The sequence below is a fragment of the Phocoena sinus genome, chromosome 12, assembly GCF_008692025.1.
Source record: "Phocoena sinus isolate mPhoSin1 chromosome 12, mPhoSin1.pri, whole genome shotgun sequence".
In the NCBI taxonomy this organism is placed as follows: Eukaryota; Metazoa; Chordata; class Mammalia; order Artiodactyla; family Phocoenidae; genus Phocoena; species Phocoena sinus.
The window spans coordinates 62,136,113-62,153,147 of record NC_045774.1 but is presented as its reverse complement, the minus strand read 5'-3'; positions in this window follow the sequence as shown (position 1 = coordinate 62,153,147).

The window sequence follows — 17,035 nt, the reverse complement described above, 5'->3', positions numbered from 1 at the left end:
TTCACTTATATTCAATCACTCTTATCGGTGCATCAAACCCTCTGCTGGGATATGGAGAAGTGGGCTTTACTATTCAAACCTGACCTTGATCTTTCAAAGTACTATTTCAACAGCTAGATACAAAAGTCTTTAGGGAGTGAACACAGGAGTTTGATCATTTCCATGAGATACCACATTTGCATTGAGATAAACACAGTGGTTGGCCAACAGTCCTCATGTATACAATGGCATATTTTGAATGTCCCAATAAACTCGTGTTCTGATACCTGGTCTTGGAAAGAGCTATGATTCACACTGACAATATTTAGCTTCCATGTGGTTACCTGGGCTTGAAATTAGAAAGGCATCTCTGCTCCTTCCTCACCCCCTACTGAATAACAATGCTCATCAGTTCTGTTTTCAAATCCCTTGAGGAAGACTAATTTTACCCAATAAAGGCCTTTCTATCACTTAGGATATCTCTTGCCTAGATTGCTCCTTCAGCCTCTTAAAATGTCCCTGTGCCTCCAGCTTTTCTCCCTCCAATCCGGCTTTGGCATTGTAACCAGTGTGATCTTCCTAAAATATAAATGTGATTGCTTGCTTACCTGCCTCCAAACCCTGCTTATTTCTTTTGAGGAAAACTCCAAACTATTTTAAAGTCTTTCATGGTCTGCACCCTATATATCTTTCTAGTTACACTCACATAATGCTCCTTCCGTTTCATTCTATGCTCCTGCTTTCAGAATATCTTGTTCACAGACCATACCATTCTATTGCTATTTTCAACCCTATGACTTTGTACTTGCTTTAACTACCACCTCCTGCCCAGAATTTAACCCTCACTTCATTGCCTGCTTCATTCCACCTCAACTTTAAGAATAGGCTTAGATGGCATTTCCCCCAAGAAGCCCCAAGAGACCTCTTGTCATGGTTAGAGCACTGGAGTATCTGCATAATTCTGCTGAAGAACTGTGCACTATGAGTTAGAATTGTTTGCCCCTTTATAGGTTTAAAATGCCGAAAGGGCAAGTGCTCTTATTCATCAGAGTATCTAGCTCTGTTCCCTGTCTTGAACAGATGAAGAAACATGGGTATTCTGTTAAACTCTTCCCTTCACATGCCGGTGGAGGATCCTAGGAAGTTGTTATCCTTTCCAGTGGAAGAAAGAATCCTTGTCACATCTTGGACCACTGACTTACCCATCAAGTAGTTACAGGAGTCAGACTCAGAGGCCATATTCACTTCACATGCACCAGGACAGCTGCATTGGTAGTTAAAATAATGATGCAAGTGGCTAAAGAGTTACAGTCTTGAGCATACTGAGACCATTTCAGCTATTCTAGGCAAGTGGAACGTTTCTTAGGACCCTCCGCTAGGTATCCCCAGATGTAAAAACTAAAGGGAAAATCCATAGAAGATCGGGGGCAGGGTTATTCTCACATCCTGCACCAGCCCTACAGCTAGAGTCTGTTCTGTACTTTGAATATCACACTTCAGTGTAGCGATATGGATTTAAATACCAAGAGAATGACAATTTTTAGTGGCTAAACAGTCCTGGTTTACCCTATGATGCATGCAACCTTTCATGTAAAATCTCTTAAGTTTAAGAATATTTCCCACAACTTGAAGGGAGAAATTATCTAGAATCACTAAGCATACTTCATGCTACGTTTAGTATATAGTGTAGACCATATATAAATATCAAATGTAGTTTTAATGGTAATATAAAATTTTCAAGATACAGAAATAAAAAAGATTAAAAAGCACGCATCTTATCCCTCTCACACAAAGATCTTTACAAAGTAAAATTTAGATTATATTTTAAATATGTATTTTACATTTTTGCATTTTTTATATTTTACATTTTTTGATCTACATTTTTGATACTGTAGATCAGTTATCTCCTATTGTAAAGCAAGTACTTGTCAGGTCAAGTTTGAAGCACTAAAAATTACAAACAACTGTACTCATCTTTCCTGGGTCCTGGATAAGCAACAGGATACACAAACATAACCCCTTGGAAAGACTTTTAAAGATAATACACTATTCAGGCAAAGGCCAGTGATAAAATTCCTATGAGATATCAAACAAAACAATTTTCATATCACTACTGTAAATTCTTTTTTAATTACCAATAATCTTGCAGTATTTTCCATCAGTAAATGCTTAAAGATAACTGGAAGCAACTTATTTATAGTATAATTTAAAATGGAGGGACACATAAAATGGCATGCAGCTACATAAAAATCATCCTAACAGACTGACTAGGAAACCCTAATTGCAATGTGCAGACAAGATTGGTTCCCAAGGCCCACTTACCCTTGATATTTAGCACTATGTTTATGACAATAAGAAGACCTTTTATAATAAATGGAGAAAAAGAGATTTTTCCAATGGGTGCAGATAAATGGAAAACTCCTCTTTAACATATCACTATTTGGAGTACATAAAAGAAAATGAATATTAGAAGACCATGATTTCTAGACCATATAAAAGATAATTGAAGCATTAAAATAAGTACATAGTATACCAAACCACAGGACTTGTGAATCACAAAATATTATGAGATCTTAGAATGTAAAATAATTTTCCTTAATGAGTGAAACTGCATTCATATACACCCTGGGGATTTCTATACTAATACTTTAAGGTAACTAGGTATTAATATTTAGAATAGAATTTTTCTTTGGTCAAAGGGGACCAGGTTTAATAATGTTTATATAATAAGAAAGGAGCTAAGAATATACAACTGGGAAAGGAGAGTTTTTCTAATAAATGATATTGGAAAAACTGGATATCCACATGCAAAAGAATGAAACTAGACACTTATCTTATACCATACACAGAAATTAACATGTATTAAAGACTTAAATTTAAGACTTGAAATTGTAAAGCCCCTAGAAGAACCCATAGGCAGTAAGCTCCTTGACATCAGTCTTGGCAATGGTTTTTCTGGACTTGGCACAAAAAGCAAAGGCAATAAAAGCAAAATTAAACAAAGTAGGACTGCATAAAACTAAAAATAAATCTTTACAGCAAAGGAAAGCATCAATAAAATGAAAAGGCAACCTACAGAATGGAAAAAAAGCCTATATGAACTATGAGATACCATTAAGAGACACAATTATGTCTTATTGAAATTCCAGAAGAAGAAGAGTGGGAGAAAAGGGTCAGAGAGCTTATTTAAAGAAGTCATGAATGAGAATTTCATTAACTGGGGGGGAAATTTAGATAACCAAGTTCATGAAGCTCAGAGGTCTGCAGTGTTTCAACTCAAAAAGATCTTCTCTAGGACACATTATAATAAAACTGTCTAAAATCAAAAACAAAGAGTAAATTTAAAACAGTAAGAGAGGGCTTCCCTGGTGGCACAGTGGTTGAGAGTCCGCCTCCTGATGGAGGGGACACGGGTTCGTGCCCCGGTCCGGGAAGATCCCACATGCCACGGAGCGGCTGGGCCCGTGAGCCATGGCCGCTCAGCCTGCGCATCCAGAGCCTGTGCTCTGCAACGGGAGAGGCCACAACAGTGAGAGGCCCACGTACCGCAAAAAATAATAATAATAATAAAAATAAAAACTAAAAAATAAAAACAGTAAGAGAAAATAAATTCTCACATACAATGAAAGCTACATAAGACAATCAGCAGAATTCTCAGCAGAAACCTGTAAAACCAGGAGAAAGTGGAATGATATATTCAAAGTACAGTAAGAAAAAAACTGCCAACGAAGAATACTTTACCCAGAAGAACTGTCTTTAGAAACAGAGAGACAAAAATTTTCTCAGACAAAAAAAAAAAAACGTTTTGGGAGTTTATCACTGCTAGTCCTGCTTTACAAAAATGGCTAAAAGGATTTCTTTCAGTTAAAATGAAAGAAGACTAACAATATGAAGACACATCAAAATATAATATAAAACTCACTATAAAGCTAAGAATATGGACAAATTCAGAATACTCTAATACTGTAATGGTGCTTCATCAATCACTTTTAACTCTGATGTAAAAGTTAAAAGACAAATATTAAAATAACTACAACTATAATAATGTGTTAAATGGGTACATCATATATAAATTGTGACATCAATAACACAAAATGTGGGAGGAGGAGAAGTTAAATATAGAGTTTCTGTACACAAAGGTAAATACAGTAGGTAGTGGATGAACCACTTATAAAGCTAGTATGAAGGTTAAAAGACAAAAGTAGTGAAAATAACTATTATAAGAATAATTAGTTAAGGTACTCACAAGATTAAAAAAATGTAAAATGTGACATCAAGAATATAAAACATGGGGGGTAATAATGATGTTGGGCTTTAAATGGGATCAAACTTAAGTTGTTATCGACTTAAAATACACTGTTATATATAAAAGTTGTTATATGTAAGCCTCATGGTAATCACAAAGGAAAACCTATAGTAAATACAAAATAAGGAGAAAGTAATATAAGCATATTCCTAAAGTCATCAAACCACAAAGGAAGAGAGCAAGAGAAGAATGAAGGAAAAAAGAACTACAAAAAACAGCAAGAAAACAATGAACAGAATGGCAATAAGCACATACGTATTAGTGATTACTTTAAATGAAAATGGACAAAATTCTCCAACCAAAAGAAATAGAGTGGATGAATGGATGAAAAAAAGAAAAAAACATGACCCATCCATATGCTGCCTACAAGAGATTCACTTTAGACGTAAGGACACACACAGACTGAAATCGAAGGAACGGGAAAAAGATATTCCATGTAAATGGAAATCGAAAGAAAGCTAGACTGGCTCTACTTATATCGTACAAAATAGACTTTGAAACAAAGACTTTAATAAGAGACAAAGAAGGGCATTACATAATGATAAAGAGGTCAATCTAACAAGAAGATTTAACATTTGTAAATACTTATACACACAACATAGGAGCGCCTAAATATATAAAGCAAATATTAACAGATCCAAAGGGAGAAACAGCAATACCATAACAGTAGTGGACTTCAATACCCCACTTACATCAATGAATAGCTCATTCAGGCAGAAAACCAATAAGGAAACATTGACCTGAAATGATAATATTAGACCAGATGAACTTATCACATATTAATAGAACATTCCATCCCAAAGCAACAAAATACACATTCTTCTCCAATACACATGGAGGGCTTTCGAAGACAGATCATATGCTAGGTCACAAAACCAGTCAATAAATTTAAGAGGACTGAAATCATATCAAGCATCATTTCCAACCACAATGGTATGAAACTAGAAATTAATTACATGAGGAAAACTTAAAAAGTAATAAATAGGTGAAGATTAAGCAAGATGCTATTTAATGATCAATGGATCAAAGAAGAAATAAAAAGAAAATTTAAAAATACACAGTGAGACAAATGAAAATGGAGATGTAATATAGCAAAATTTATGGGATGCAGCAAAAGCCGTTCTAAGACGAAAGTTCATAGCAAAAAATGCCTACTTCAGGAAACTCGAAAATGTTAAAATAAAAACTTTTATACCTCAAGAAACTAGAAAAAGGACAAATGAAGCACAAAACTAATGGAAGGAAATAACAAAGATTAGAGCAGAAATAAATAAAACAGAGACTAAAAAAGGCAATAGAAAAAATCAGTGAAATTAAGAGCTGGTTCTTTGAAAAGATAAGCAAATTTGACAAACCTTTAGCTAGACTCATGAAGAAAAAAAGAGAGAGAACTCATAATTAGAGGTGAAAATGTTACAACCGATATCACAGAAATACAGAGAATAAGAAACTACTATGAATAACTGTACACCAACAGATTGGACAACCTTGATAAATGGAAGAATCATAGAAACATTCAACCTTCAGACTGAATCATGAAGAAATACTAAATCTGAACAGACCAATTACTATTAAGATGATTGAATCAGTAATCAAAAACCTCCAACAAACAAAAGTTCAGGACCAGATGACTTCATCAGTGCATTCTACCAAGAATTCAAAAAATTAACAGCAATGCTTCTCAAACTCCTCAAAAAAACCTAAGAGGAGGAATACTTCTAAACTCATTTTACAAGACCAGTATTAACCCAATACCAAAACCAGATAAGGAAGCCACAAGTTAAATGACAGACCAATATCCTTGATGAACATAGATACAAACTTCAACAAAATATTAGTAAACTGAATTTAACAATACATTAAAATGCTTATACATCATAACCAAGTGGGTTTTATTTCAGGGATGTAAGGATCGTTCAACTTCCACAAATCAATGTGAAACACCACATTTAAAAAATGAAGTGTAGATTCCATATATATGTGTTAGCATATGGTATTTGTTTTTCTCTTTCTGACTTACTTCACTCTGTATGACAGACTCTAGGTCCATCCACCTCACTACACATAACTCAATTTCGTCTCTTTTTATAGCTGAGTAATATTCCATTGTATATATGTGCCACCATCTTCTTTATCCATTCATCTGTCGATGGATACTTAGGTTGTTTTCATGTCCTGGCTATTGTAAATAGAGCTGCAATAAACATTGTGGTACATGACTCTTTTTGAATTATGGTTTTCTCAGGGTATATGCCCAGTAGTGGGATTGCTGGGTCGCATGGTAGTTCTATTTTTAGTTTTTTAGGGAACCTCCATACTCTTCTCCACAGTGGCTGTATCAATTTACATTTCCACTAGCAGTGCAAGAGGGTTCCCTTTTCTCCACACCCTCCGCAGCATTTATTGTTTGTAGATTTTTTGATGATGGCCATTCTGACTAGTGTGAGGTGACACCTCATTATAGTTTTGATTTGCATTTCTCTAATGATTAGTGATGCTGAACTTGAGGACATGGGGAGGGGGAAGGGTAAGCTGGGATGAAGTGAGAGAGTGGCATGGACATATATACACTACCATATATAAAATAGATAGCTAGTGGGAAGCAGCCACATAGCACAGGGAGACCAGCTTTGTGACCACCTAGAGGGGTGGGATAGGGAGGGTGGGAGGGAGATGCAAGAGGGAGGAGATATGGGGATATATGTATAGCTGATTCACTTTGTTATGCAGCAGAAACTAACACACCATTGTAAAGCAATTATACTCCAATAACGATGTTAAAAAAGAAATTAAAAAATGAAGGATAGAAATTATATGATCATCTCAGTAGATGCAAACAAAAGCATTTGACAAAATTCGATATCCATTATGATGAAAAACTGTCAATAAAGTGGGTGTAGAGGGAATGTAGCTCAACATAAGAAAGGCTATGTATGACAAGCCCACAGCTAACATCATACTCAATAATGAAAACCTGAAAGCTTTTCCTTTAAGATCAGGCACAAGACAAGGATGCCCACTCTCACAACTTTTATTCAACATAGTATTGAAAGTCCTAGCCAGAGTATATAGGCAAGAAAAACAAATAAAAGGCATCCAAATTGGAAATGAAGAAGTGAAACTGTCACTACTTGCAGACGACATAATATTATGCATAGAAAACTCTAAAGGCTCTATCAAAAGACTTTTAGTACAAATAAATATACTCAGTAAAGTTGCAGGTTACAAAATCAATACACAAAAATCGGATGTATTTCTATACGCTAATAATAAACTATCAGAAAGAGAACTGAAGAAAACAATCTCATTTACAATTACATCAAAAAGAATAAAATACCTAGAAATAAATTTAACCAAGGAGGTGAAAGACCTGTGTACTGAAAACTATAAAATATTAATGAAAGAAATTGAAGATGCAAATAAATTGAAAGATATTCTGTGTTCATGGACTATACTAATTAATATTGTTAAAATTACCATATTACTCAAAGCAATATACAGATTTGATACAATCTCTATCAAAATTCAAATGGAATTTTTTCACAGGAATAGAATAAACAGCTATAAAATTCTAGTGGAATCTTAAAAGATCACAAATAGCCAAAGCAACCTTAAGAAAACACACAGACACAAAGTTGGAGACAGCACACTACCTGATTTCAAAATATACTACAAAGCTATATTAATCAAAACACTTGTACATCTTTGGTGGGAATGTAAACTGGTATAGCAACTATGGAAAACAGTATGGAAGTTCCTCAGTAAGTTAAAAATAGGGTTACCATAGGATCCAGCAATTCTACTTCTTGGTATTTACCCAAAGGAAATGAAATCATTATCTTGAAGAGATATTAGCACTCCCATGTTCACTGCAGTCTATTTTCAATAGCCAAATTATGGAAACAACCTAAGTGTCCACTGACCAATGAATGGATAAAGACAATGTGACATATTAAAGAAAATGTGATATATATGTATACATATATAAACAGTAAAATATTATTCTGACATGAAATCCTGCCATTTGCAACAACACACATAAACCTAGAGGACATTATGCAAGTGAAATAAGCAAGAGGGAGAAAAATACTGCATAATTTCACCTATATTTAGAATATATTAAAAAATTCAAACTCATAAAAGTAGAGAATAGAATGCTCTTTACCAATGGTCTCAATGTATGCTAAGAATGTAGATTTCAGGTGCGCTCAGCTCACAATCAAAATGGTAACTTTCTGAGATGTTACTTAGCTTAACTGTAGTAATCATTTCACTGGGTATATATCAAGTGATCATGTTGTACACCTTCAATATAGACAATTTTGTTCCAAAAATAAGATAAATTTTCTCTCTCCTAGGCAGACATTTTTCTGAGTTTTAAATATATTTCTTCTATTAACTTTTAATTTCATATAATGTTGCTCTACCACGTGTTTGCACCGTGAATTGTTTTGTGTAAAATATTGGAAAGAGAATAGCTTGGTAGTGCAAGACAGGTGCCAAAAAGAGCACTGATGTTCACATACTATCAGAAAAATTTTAATCATCCCTATAATATTCTTATACTCTGCTTGGTTTTTCCTATTCCCTAAACACATTCCCTTACTTTCAATCACCATTGGAAGGCTTTTAGAGTATGACTAACCTTAGGATTTTCCAACTTTTAGGGGACAGAGAACACATTTTTAACAGGTTATATCCATTTCATGACTGGTACCCAGATTACATAAACTGAAGCCTGGTAGTTGTTTGCTTGTTGTGTTGTTCTTTCAATGTGGCACCGCTGACATAAGAGTAGAGAGATATTTTCAATAAAATGTAGGGTTAAATGGTGGTCTTAGTTTTCAGTAATGTGCAATTTTTAAATTGTTTTTTCTGTCTACGGGTATTTTAGAGAGAAGCCTGGTGTGATTGCATGTGCCTGAAAGGTAGATGACATTTTAGCAATACATATTTATACCTTTGAAATAAATTTTAAAAAGTAACATTGAAAAGGAAAGTAACATTGAACTTCATATATCAAAAAGGTGTGATAATATAAAATCCATCTTCAGTGCCTGGCATTGAATGAATGAATAATAAATTTATCTTTTATTTTTAAAGTTATTTGTAAAGCCTGTTCAAAATATTGGCATGCAACCCAGAATATTAAGACTACAATTTTAAATGTAACGTGACAATATTCACTTCTATTTTGTAATTTGTTCCTATCAATAACTTAATATTTGATTACAGTTTATCAATATGAAATTTTCTGGTTATAAGTTCTGAGGGGATGGGAGAAAATTGGGATCTATAATTTTTAATTAATATAACAATGTTATCACTAAACTATTTTAATTACCAAAAGTTATGACACAAAGCTTTTTAAAGCAATATGGCAATATTGATGTACATCATTCTCTTGTTAAGATCCATGTGCTTAACAGAGAAAACAGACAACAGGGGTGTGTGTGTATATAATTGTATAAATAGTGTGGCCACTTGCACCCTGCATGCGGTCACATTCATTAGAAATTACCTATCCTGTAATTTTGTTATTACCTTTGGCTCTAATAAAGGAACCATACCATTGGTGTAGGTAATTTTTTTTTTCCCCACTATCTGATGTGCCTAGCAGCAACTTTCTGCTAGGAGGAGTAGAACATGCAGTTAAATATATATACTCTGATATACTTTGTAATTAGTTTCTCAGAAACAAGAGCAGTGTTTTGAAAAGCACATGCAGTTCTGAATGAGAACAATTTTAAATGATTTTCATTGTTGGTTCCTTTATTTTCCTGTTCCTGCTTATGCTGTTTTCCAAATGATTGATTTCATAATCACTGGGTTTTACTTGATAAATGAAAATTATTGCAAGCAATCTCCATTATGCAATGAAATTTGATGTGCTAACAATACATTGAATCTATATTTTTCTCTTTCATATTTCATGGAACATACACACACATGCACACACACATACACGGAAGCAAAAATGCTAACTTCAAATTTCACACTGTTGCTCTGATTCATTTCCAGCTTTTAAATTTTCACTTTTAGAAAGGGAATTATCCCTTAACCATTTGAAACTAAATTCTAAAAGAATTTTCATAAATTATACTTTATTCTAGGATTTATACTTAATAACACACTATTAGAATAAAAACAGAAACAAGTTTCCTAGGTTGTAGTTGAAGGGGCTGTATTAGTGTCCTAGGGCTGCTATAACAAAGTATCAAAAACTAAGTTACTTAAAACAACAGAAATTTGTTGTTTCACAGTTCTGGAGCTAGAAGTCTGAAATCAATATGTTAGCAGGGCCATTGCTCCTTCTGAAACCTGTAGGGAAATCCTTCTTTGCCTCTTCTAAGCGTCTAATGGTTTGCTGACAATCATACACGATCTTTAGCTTACAGCTGCATAACTCCAACCTCTGTTGGATAACATTTGTTATCACATGGTGTTCTCCCTGTATCTCTGTGTCTGCACATAGCTGTCTTCTTACAAGGGCAACAGTGGTAACGGATAAGGAGTCCTCCCTGCTCCAGGGTGTCAGCATCTTACTTAACTAATTGCATCTGCAACAATTCTTTCCAAATAAGGTCTCATTCTGAAGTACTAGGGGTTAAGAGTTTATATATATATAAAATATTTTTTTTAATTTTTATTTTTATATTTATATATATATAAAATATATCAGACCCTTCTCATAAAACAGAATTAAAATGCCACATATTTATTGAACAATTGTGATTTTATGTATTTCTGGGCCATTAAATCTTTTAAGGAAGGAAAGATTTGTTTGATTTCAAGTATTGATAAATTGACAATATTTTAATGGGAATAGTATTATTCCTACATAAAATTTCTACATAGAGGACAAACACAGGATGATATTTGATTCATTAATCTGTTTGTCTTGAAACCCTATTGCCCTATTAACAATACTGTATCATGTGAACAATGCCTAGACTCACTTCAAAAGTCATTGAAAGCCTGCATGTACACTAGATTTACTGAGACATCAGAATTTCATTTCATGAATTCCAAAGTTTTAGTTATACCTTGGAGAGTTTTTATGGGTCTTCTAATTTGATTCTGTGCAAATTGGAAAACTGGAAAATTAGCAGCATATTGTCAGTACCTAAGTTTTAGGAAAGAGTCAATGACAAAAAGCCTGAGAGAAAAAATTAGTCAATATGGCTGGGAAATGGAGAATTAAGGTACATTTACCAAATGGATTTTCTCTAATCTGTGTACTTTCAAATATATTTTGGAATAAATAAACCTGAGCATGAACTCCTACATGTTTTTCAATCCTTACAGATTCAAAGAGAATGTCTAATCTGAAAGCCCAAAAAGGTACACTAAGTTTGTAGACTTTATTAACAATTTTGCTAATAGCCATCTTGTATAATTTATAATGATTCAAACATAGGAGAACTGAGAAGCAATTTATTCCATATGTCAATTTTTGTATTTATGTTGACCCAATATGCCAACAGTCAAAACAAACACAAAATCATCAACTAAACTACAGTTTAAGATGCAGACGTAAAGACGCAGATGCAGAGAACAGACTTGAGGACACGGGGTGGGAGGGAGGGGAAGCTGGGACGAAGAGAGAGAGTAGCATTGACATATATACACTACCAAATGTAAAATGGATGGCTAGTGGGAAGCTGCTGCATAGCACAGGGAGATCAGCTCCATGCTTTGTGATGACCTAGAGGGGTGAGATAGGGAGGGTGGGAGGGAGGCTCAAGAGGGAGGGGATATGGGGATATATGTATACATATACCTGATTCACTTTGTTGTACAGCAGAAATTAACACAACATTGTAAAGCAATTATACTCCAATAAAGATATATATAAAAAACCTACAGTTTAAAAGTTCAATAGTTAACGTAGAATGTAACTGAATATCTCTCTATATAGGCATATACACACAAACCACACAACATGCATAAAAATATAAATAACAGTTTACATTTCTGTTCCACCTCTGTGATTTGGAATGGTTTTGGCTTGGGTACTGAAATATTTGAATCCTACAAATTCACAGGAAACCAAAGAATCACTACTTGAGTTCTCAACCAAGAAGCTGCATTTTGTTTGTAAAAGGTGCAAAGACTGAAACTTAAGGTATAAAATTTTTTTAAATAAATCCAAATTTGGTGATGAAGTTGTAATAAGTAGCTCTGATGGCAGGCTAGAGCTTAAAAATTAAACTGAGCATAAAATTTAATAGTTGAGCATTATTGAAAGTATCAGTTAAACTACTGTTTTTCATCTGTGAATTGAGGAAAACAATTATTACCTCACAGGACTTTTATGCGGATTAAATGAGATGGTAAACTTATAACTGTCTTATTGTAGATGAAAAATAGATATTTATTCATTTCACTTCTTTCTGCCTTCTCTTTCCGTGCTGTTTGAATTAAATCCTTTGATTCAGTTTCTCTTTTGCAAATTGAAACAATTAATGTACTACACATATGGTTTCCCTAAGAACTAGTAAATACAATATTAAAAGTGGTAAATATATGTCTTATCTGGAAAAAAAAAGAAAAACATAAAGAAACAAGCCAATTCTGGACATACTAAGATTTCTCTTATATAAGGATTTAGCAGAAATCTAGCAACTGTCAAGATTAATTTAACAAACAGACACAGCAGCCAGGCTAGTTTAGGACCTTAACTGGAATAATGAAGGCTCTGAGTGACCAAGATTAGCAATGTATATAACCTAAAATTGGAAGAGACCTGACTTATCCTACCATCTCTGGTATACTTTCCACCAAAATTTATGCCACCATCTTCAATTAAAACTGCTCGTGACCTTAACTGGTCTTCCATTTTCCAATCCTGTCCTCTTTAAGCATAGCTCAAAGTAGCAAACAAATTAATTTTAAAAATTTCATTAAGTTCATGTCACCTCCCTGCTATTTAGAATAAAATAGTGCCCTCCCATGTTATTTAGAATAAAAATGTTATTCCTCCAGTGCTCTTCCATGTTATTTGGAATAAAAACCCAGACTCCTTACCAAGTACCTCAAAGGCTTTGTATGCTCCCTTGCCTGTCTCTTCAAACCTTATGTACTACCTCTCTGTTCTTTATCCTTCTACAGCCACAAAGCCTTCCCAATGTTAGATGTAACACAGTGAGAGGTTGTGTTATACAGTTTTATATAAACTTTTTTTATATTTTTACTGTGGTATCCCCAGCTGTGGTACTGTGGTACTATGGTATCCACAGTCTCAATAAACACATATTGAGATTAATTAATTTCAACTCTGCTTTTTTCTATGATGTACGGCCAAGCTAACTGAACTGAATAAACTTACTGAGCACATAATGTCGATAAGGCATAGAGTTATGTATTATGCAGAAATATAGAAGTTGACAATATGTTCTTTCCCTCAAAGTTTATAATCTATTAAGGGATATTGATATAAAAAACAATGTAATAAAGTTTAAATTAATAAATGCTATAAAACAGTGTGCATAGAAATATTTGAGAGGAAATTCATTTTTATTCAGGAGGAGGCATTTAAGCTAGGTCTTAAAATATGGATAATATCTTAAAATTATCATCACCAGTGTTATTACATAAGTAATATTGAATCATATTAATGAATATCAAAGGAAATGTAAAAATCACCGATAATCCTAATACTTCAGAAAATTAAATATTTGGTTCCTTTTCCTTCTAATCTCTGTTTATGCATTCATACTATTTGTACAGTTGCAATTGGGATATATAATACATTCAACTTTTTCTTCTACTTATTAATAGCCATAAAGTTTAAAAAATTTTTACTTACAATTTTCAGTTTAATGACTGCATAATATTCCAGAGTTGATTAACCAAAATTTAGCTAACTTTTTCAAATTGTTATTTAATTTCTTTTCAGTTATTCCTTAAAATATATACCTTTGTAATGAACATGCCTAAGCACATAGCTACTTAAGAATCAGTACGATTTCAACAATGAAAATGAGAAAAATTTCATTCTAGAGATAGGAAATAAACAAAGACAGTACACAACCTAGCTACAGAATAATTGTTGCAATTTAGGATTAAAGGAATTTAAGACATTATCCACTTACACTGTCTCATTTTCCAGATGAGGAAACTGAGGTTCATACAAGTTAAGTGACTTTTCGAGGATGACATGGCTAGTCGGTAGTGTAAGAACAAGGTTCAATCTATATTACTCTAGTTCCCATAGCAACCCTAATCTGCAACTACCAAACACTCTAATTATGAAAACTTAACACATCATTTAAGATATGGTATTTTAGCACTGGATATCTGGTAATGTCTGTTTAATGCTCATTCTTCATTCAGTCCCTCTTTTGGTTCCTCAGTCATGCTTTATTTCTGATATTTGACGGACCTACTTATCTATCTCAAGTATTTTATGTTATCCTACCATGACTATATACATGTACATATAATTATGTATATATATATATATATATATATACATACACATACATCGTTCTATACAATTGCCTGCTTTGTTTCCTGTGATTTTTTAAAAAAATACAATGAAATCTTATATGGATTTTTCTCTATTTGAATTCTGAGGCTGGTTTGTGCATGCATGTATGTGTGTGCATATGTATGTGTATGTTTCAGTCATTAGACTGTCAATGGATAGAATTTAGTTGTCTTTGCACTGTGATCTCTACTTCCAGAAACACATAAAATGAATTATGAATATTCAACCACGAGGATATTTTATATAACACATTAGATGTAATAATTTGGTATCATGATTCCTATGCAAAAAAGTAAATCCTTCACCAATGGTGGGATGATGGTGCCGGTAAATTCAATCTTAAGCCAAATAATACATTTTATAGTCTAAACATCTCTTTTTTTTTTTTAAGTTTTAGTTAGAGTAGTTTCTATGTACAGATATGATTTTTTTATTTTCTATTTTTTTTGGCTGCATTGGGTCTTTCTTGTTGCACGTGGGCTTTGTCTAGTTGCAGTGAGCAGGGGCTACCCTTCATTGGGGTGCATAGGCTTCTCATTGTGGTGGCTTCTCTTGCTGTGGAGCACGGGCTCTCTAGGCACATGGGCTTCAGTAGTTATGACCCGTGGGCTCAGTAGTTGTGGCTCACAACCTCTAGAGCACAGGCTCAGTAGTTGTGGGTTTAGTTGTTCTACGGCATGTGGGATCTTCCCAGACCATGGATCAAACCTGTGTCCCCTGTGCACTGGCAGGCGGATTCTTAACCACTGCGCCACCAGGGAAGTCCCCCACCTCTCCTACTTATTAATTCACCACATTAGGATGGGAAATCTTTTCCTTTAATTCCACTGCAATTTTAGGTCAATGTACACTACCATCTCAACATTTTTAAAGCCAACCATCATTTTCAAGGGCCCTGACAAAATATGTTGTTTTCTGAACTTTGTAATTTCCTACTCAGAGAAAAAAATCACTTTACCTCAAATGATTTGCTTCTCTTGAAATTGTGTGTTCTTTTTATACATAAGAACGTACATAGAACCCCACCAAGAAAACATTTTTTATAAATCCAACATTTTTTTATCAGAACCATTTGCAAAATCAATAATAGGATCCTGTCTGAGATGACTTGGCAAATTATTCCAAAACTCAAATCTTAATAACAATGTATACAAATACGTTTCTTAGAGCACAGCATCTTCAATTAAATCATGAATTCAAAGCAGCCTAAGCTATGCTACTCTGTATGTGTGTGTGTTTCTTTTTAATATGCCCAGGAATTATTGTGCAGAGAGAAGATGTGACCTGTGAAATTCAAGAGGAAAAACAGCAGCATTTTTCATTACAAGGCAACCAAGTAGATTCAAGCAGAGAGCTGTCCTCATAAAATCACTCCATAGATTATATCACATGGTGAATAATGTTCTGAAATGGAATTACATAACACATGAGCTACTTTGCAAAGTATGAAAATGAAGTTTTGATTATGCAGGAATGGAACAAAATCAAACAGAAAAAATAGTTTTAAAATAATGCACCTAAAGTATGTTTTACAGAAAAATGAGCAGGTATTATACATAGATATAGATATAAATAGATATAGATAGAGATATATAGAGGTATATTAAGAATAGGTTGGGCTGATCATAGATTCTAAAATAAGTACTTGATAGATTGAAGATTATTACATAGTCATAATACACTTGTTTAAATTCAGTTTAACTTTTAAGGAAATATACACTGAGAAAATCATATATTCTTAGAAGTAGAAAGTACTTCAGAGTTCAACTCTATTGTATGGCTGAGGATTAAATCTTTATCAAAAGTAGAAAGTCATTTGAGTAGAATCCCAGTTTTTAAACTTTCCCCTTACTAACTGTATGACTCTGTAAGATCACGTGATTTCCTGAGTTTCAGTTTCACCCTCTGCAAATCTCACACAATACCTCTATGGAAGCACACAGCTGACTCTGGCTGCCATAAGAAAAAGGGGTTTATTAGAAAAATCTTGTAGCATCAATGGGAGGCTAAAAGACCAGCTAAATCTGAGGACAAAATTAAAAGAAGCCAGAAAGAAGAGTGGACTCCTACATTACTAACAGTCAAATCAGTTGTTTTTGACTTGGCACACATCTTTTTCAGGTAACATACCACAATTCTATCTTACTCAATTTTACCTCATTTCAAACCCTCCCATACACAAGTTGTGAACTTATTCTGAGTAACTGTAAACCCATTTCTGGGTCAATTACTTAAGGTCTTATATAATTAATGGA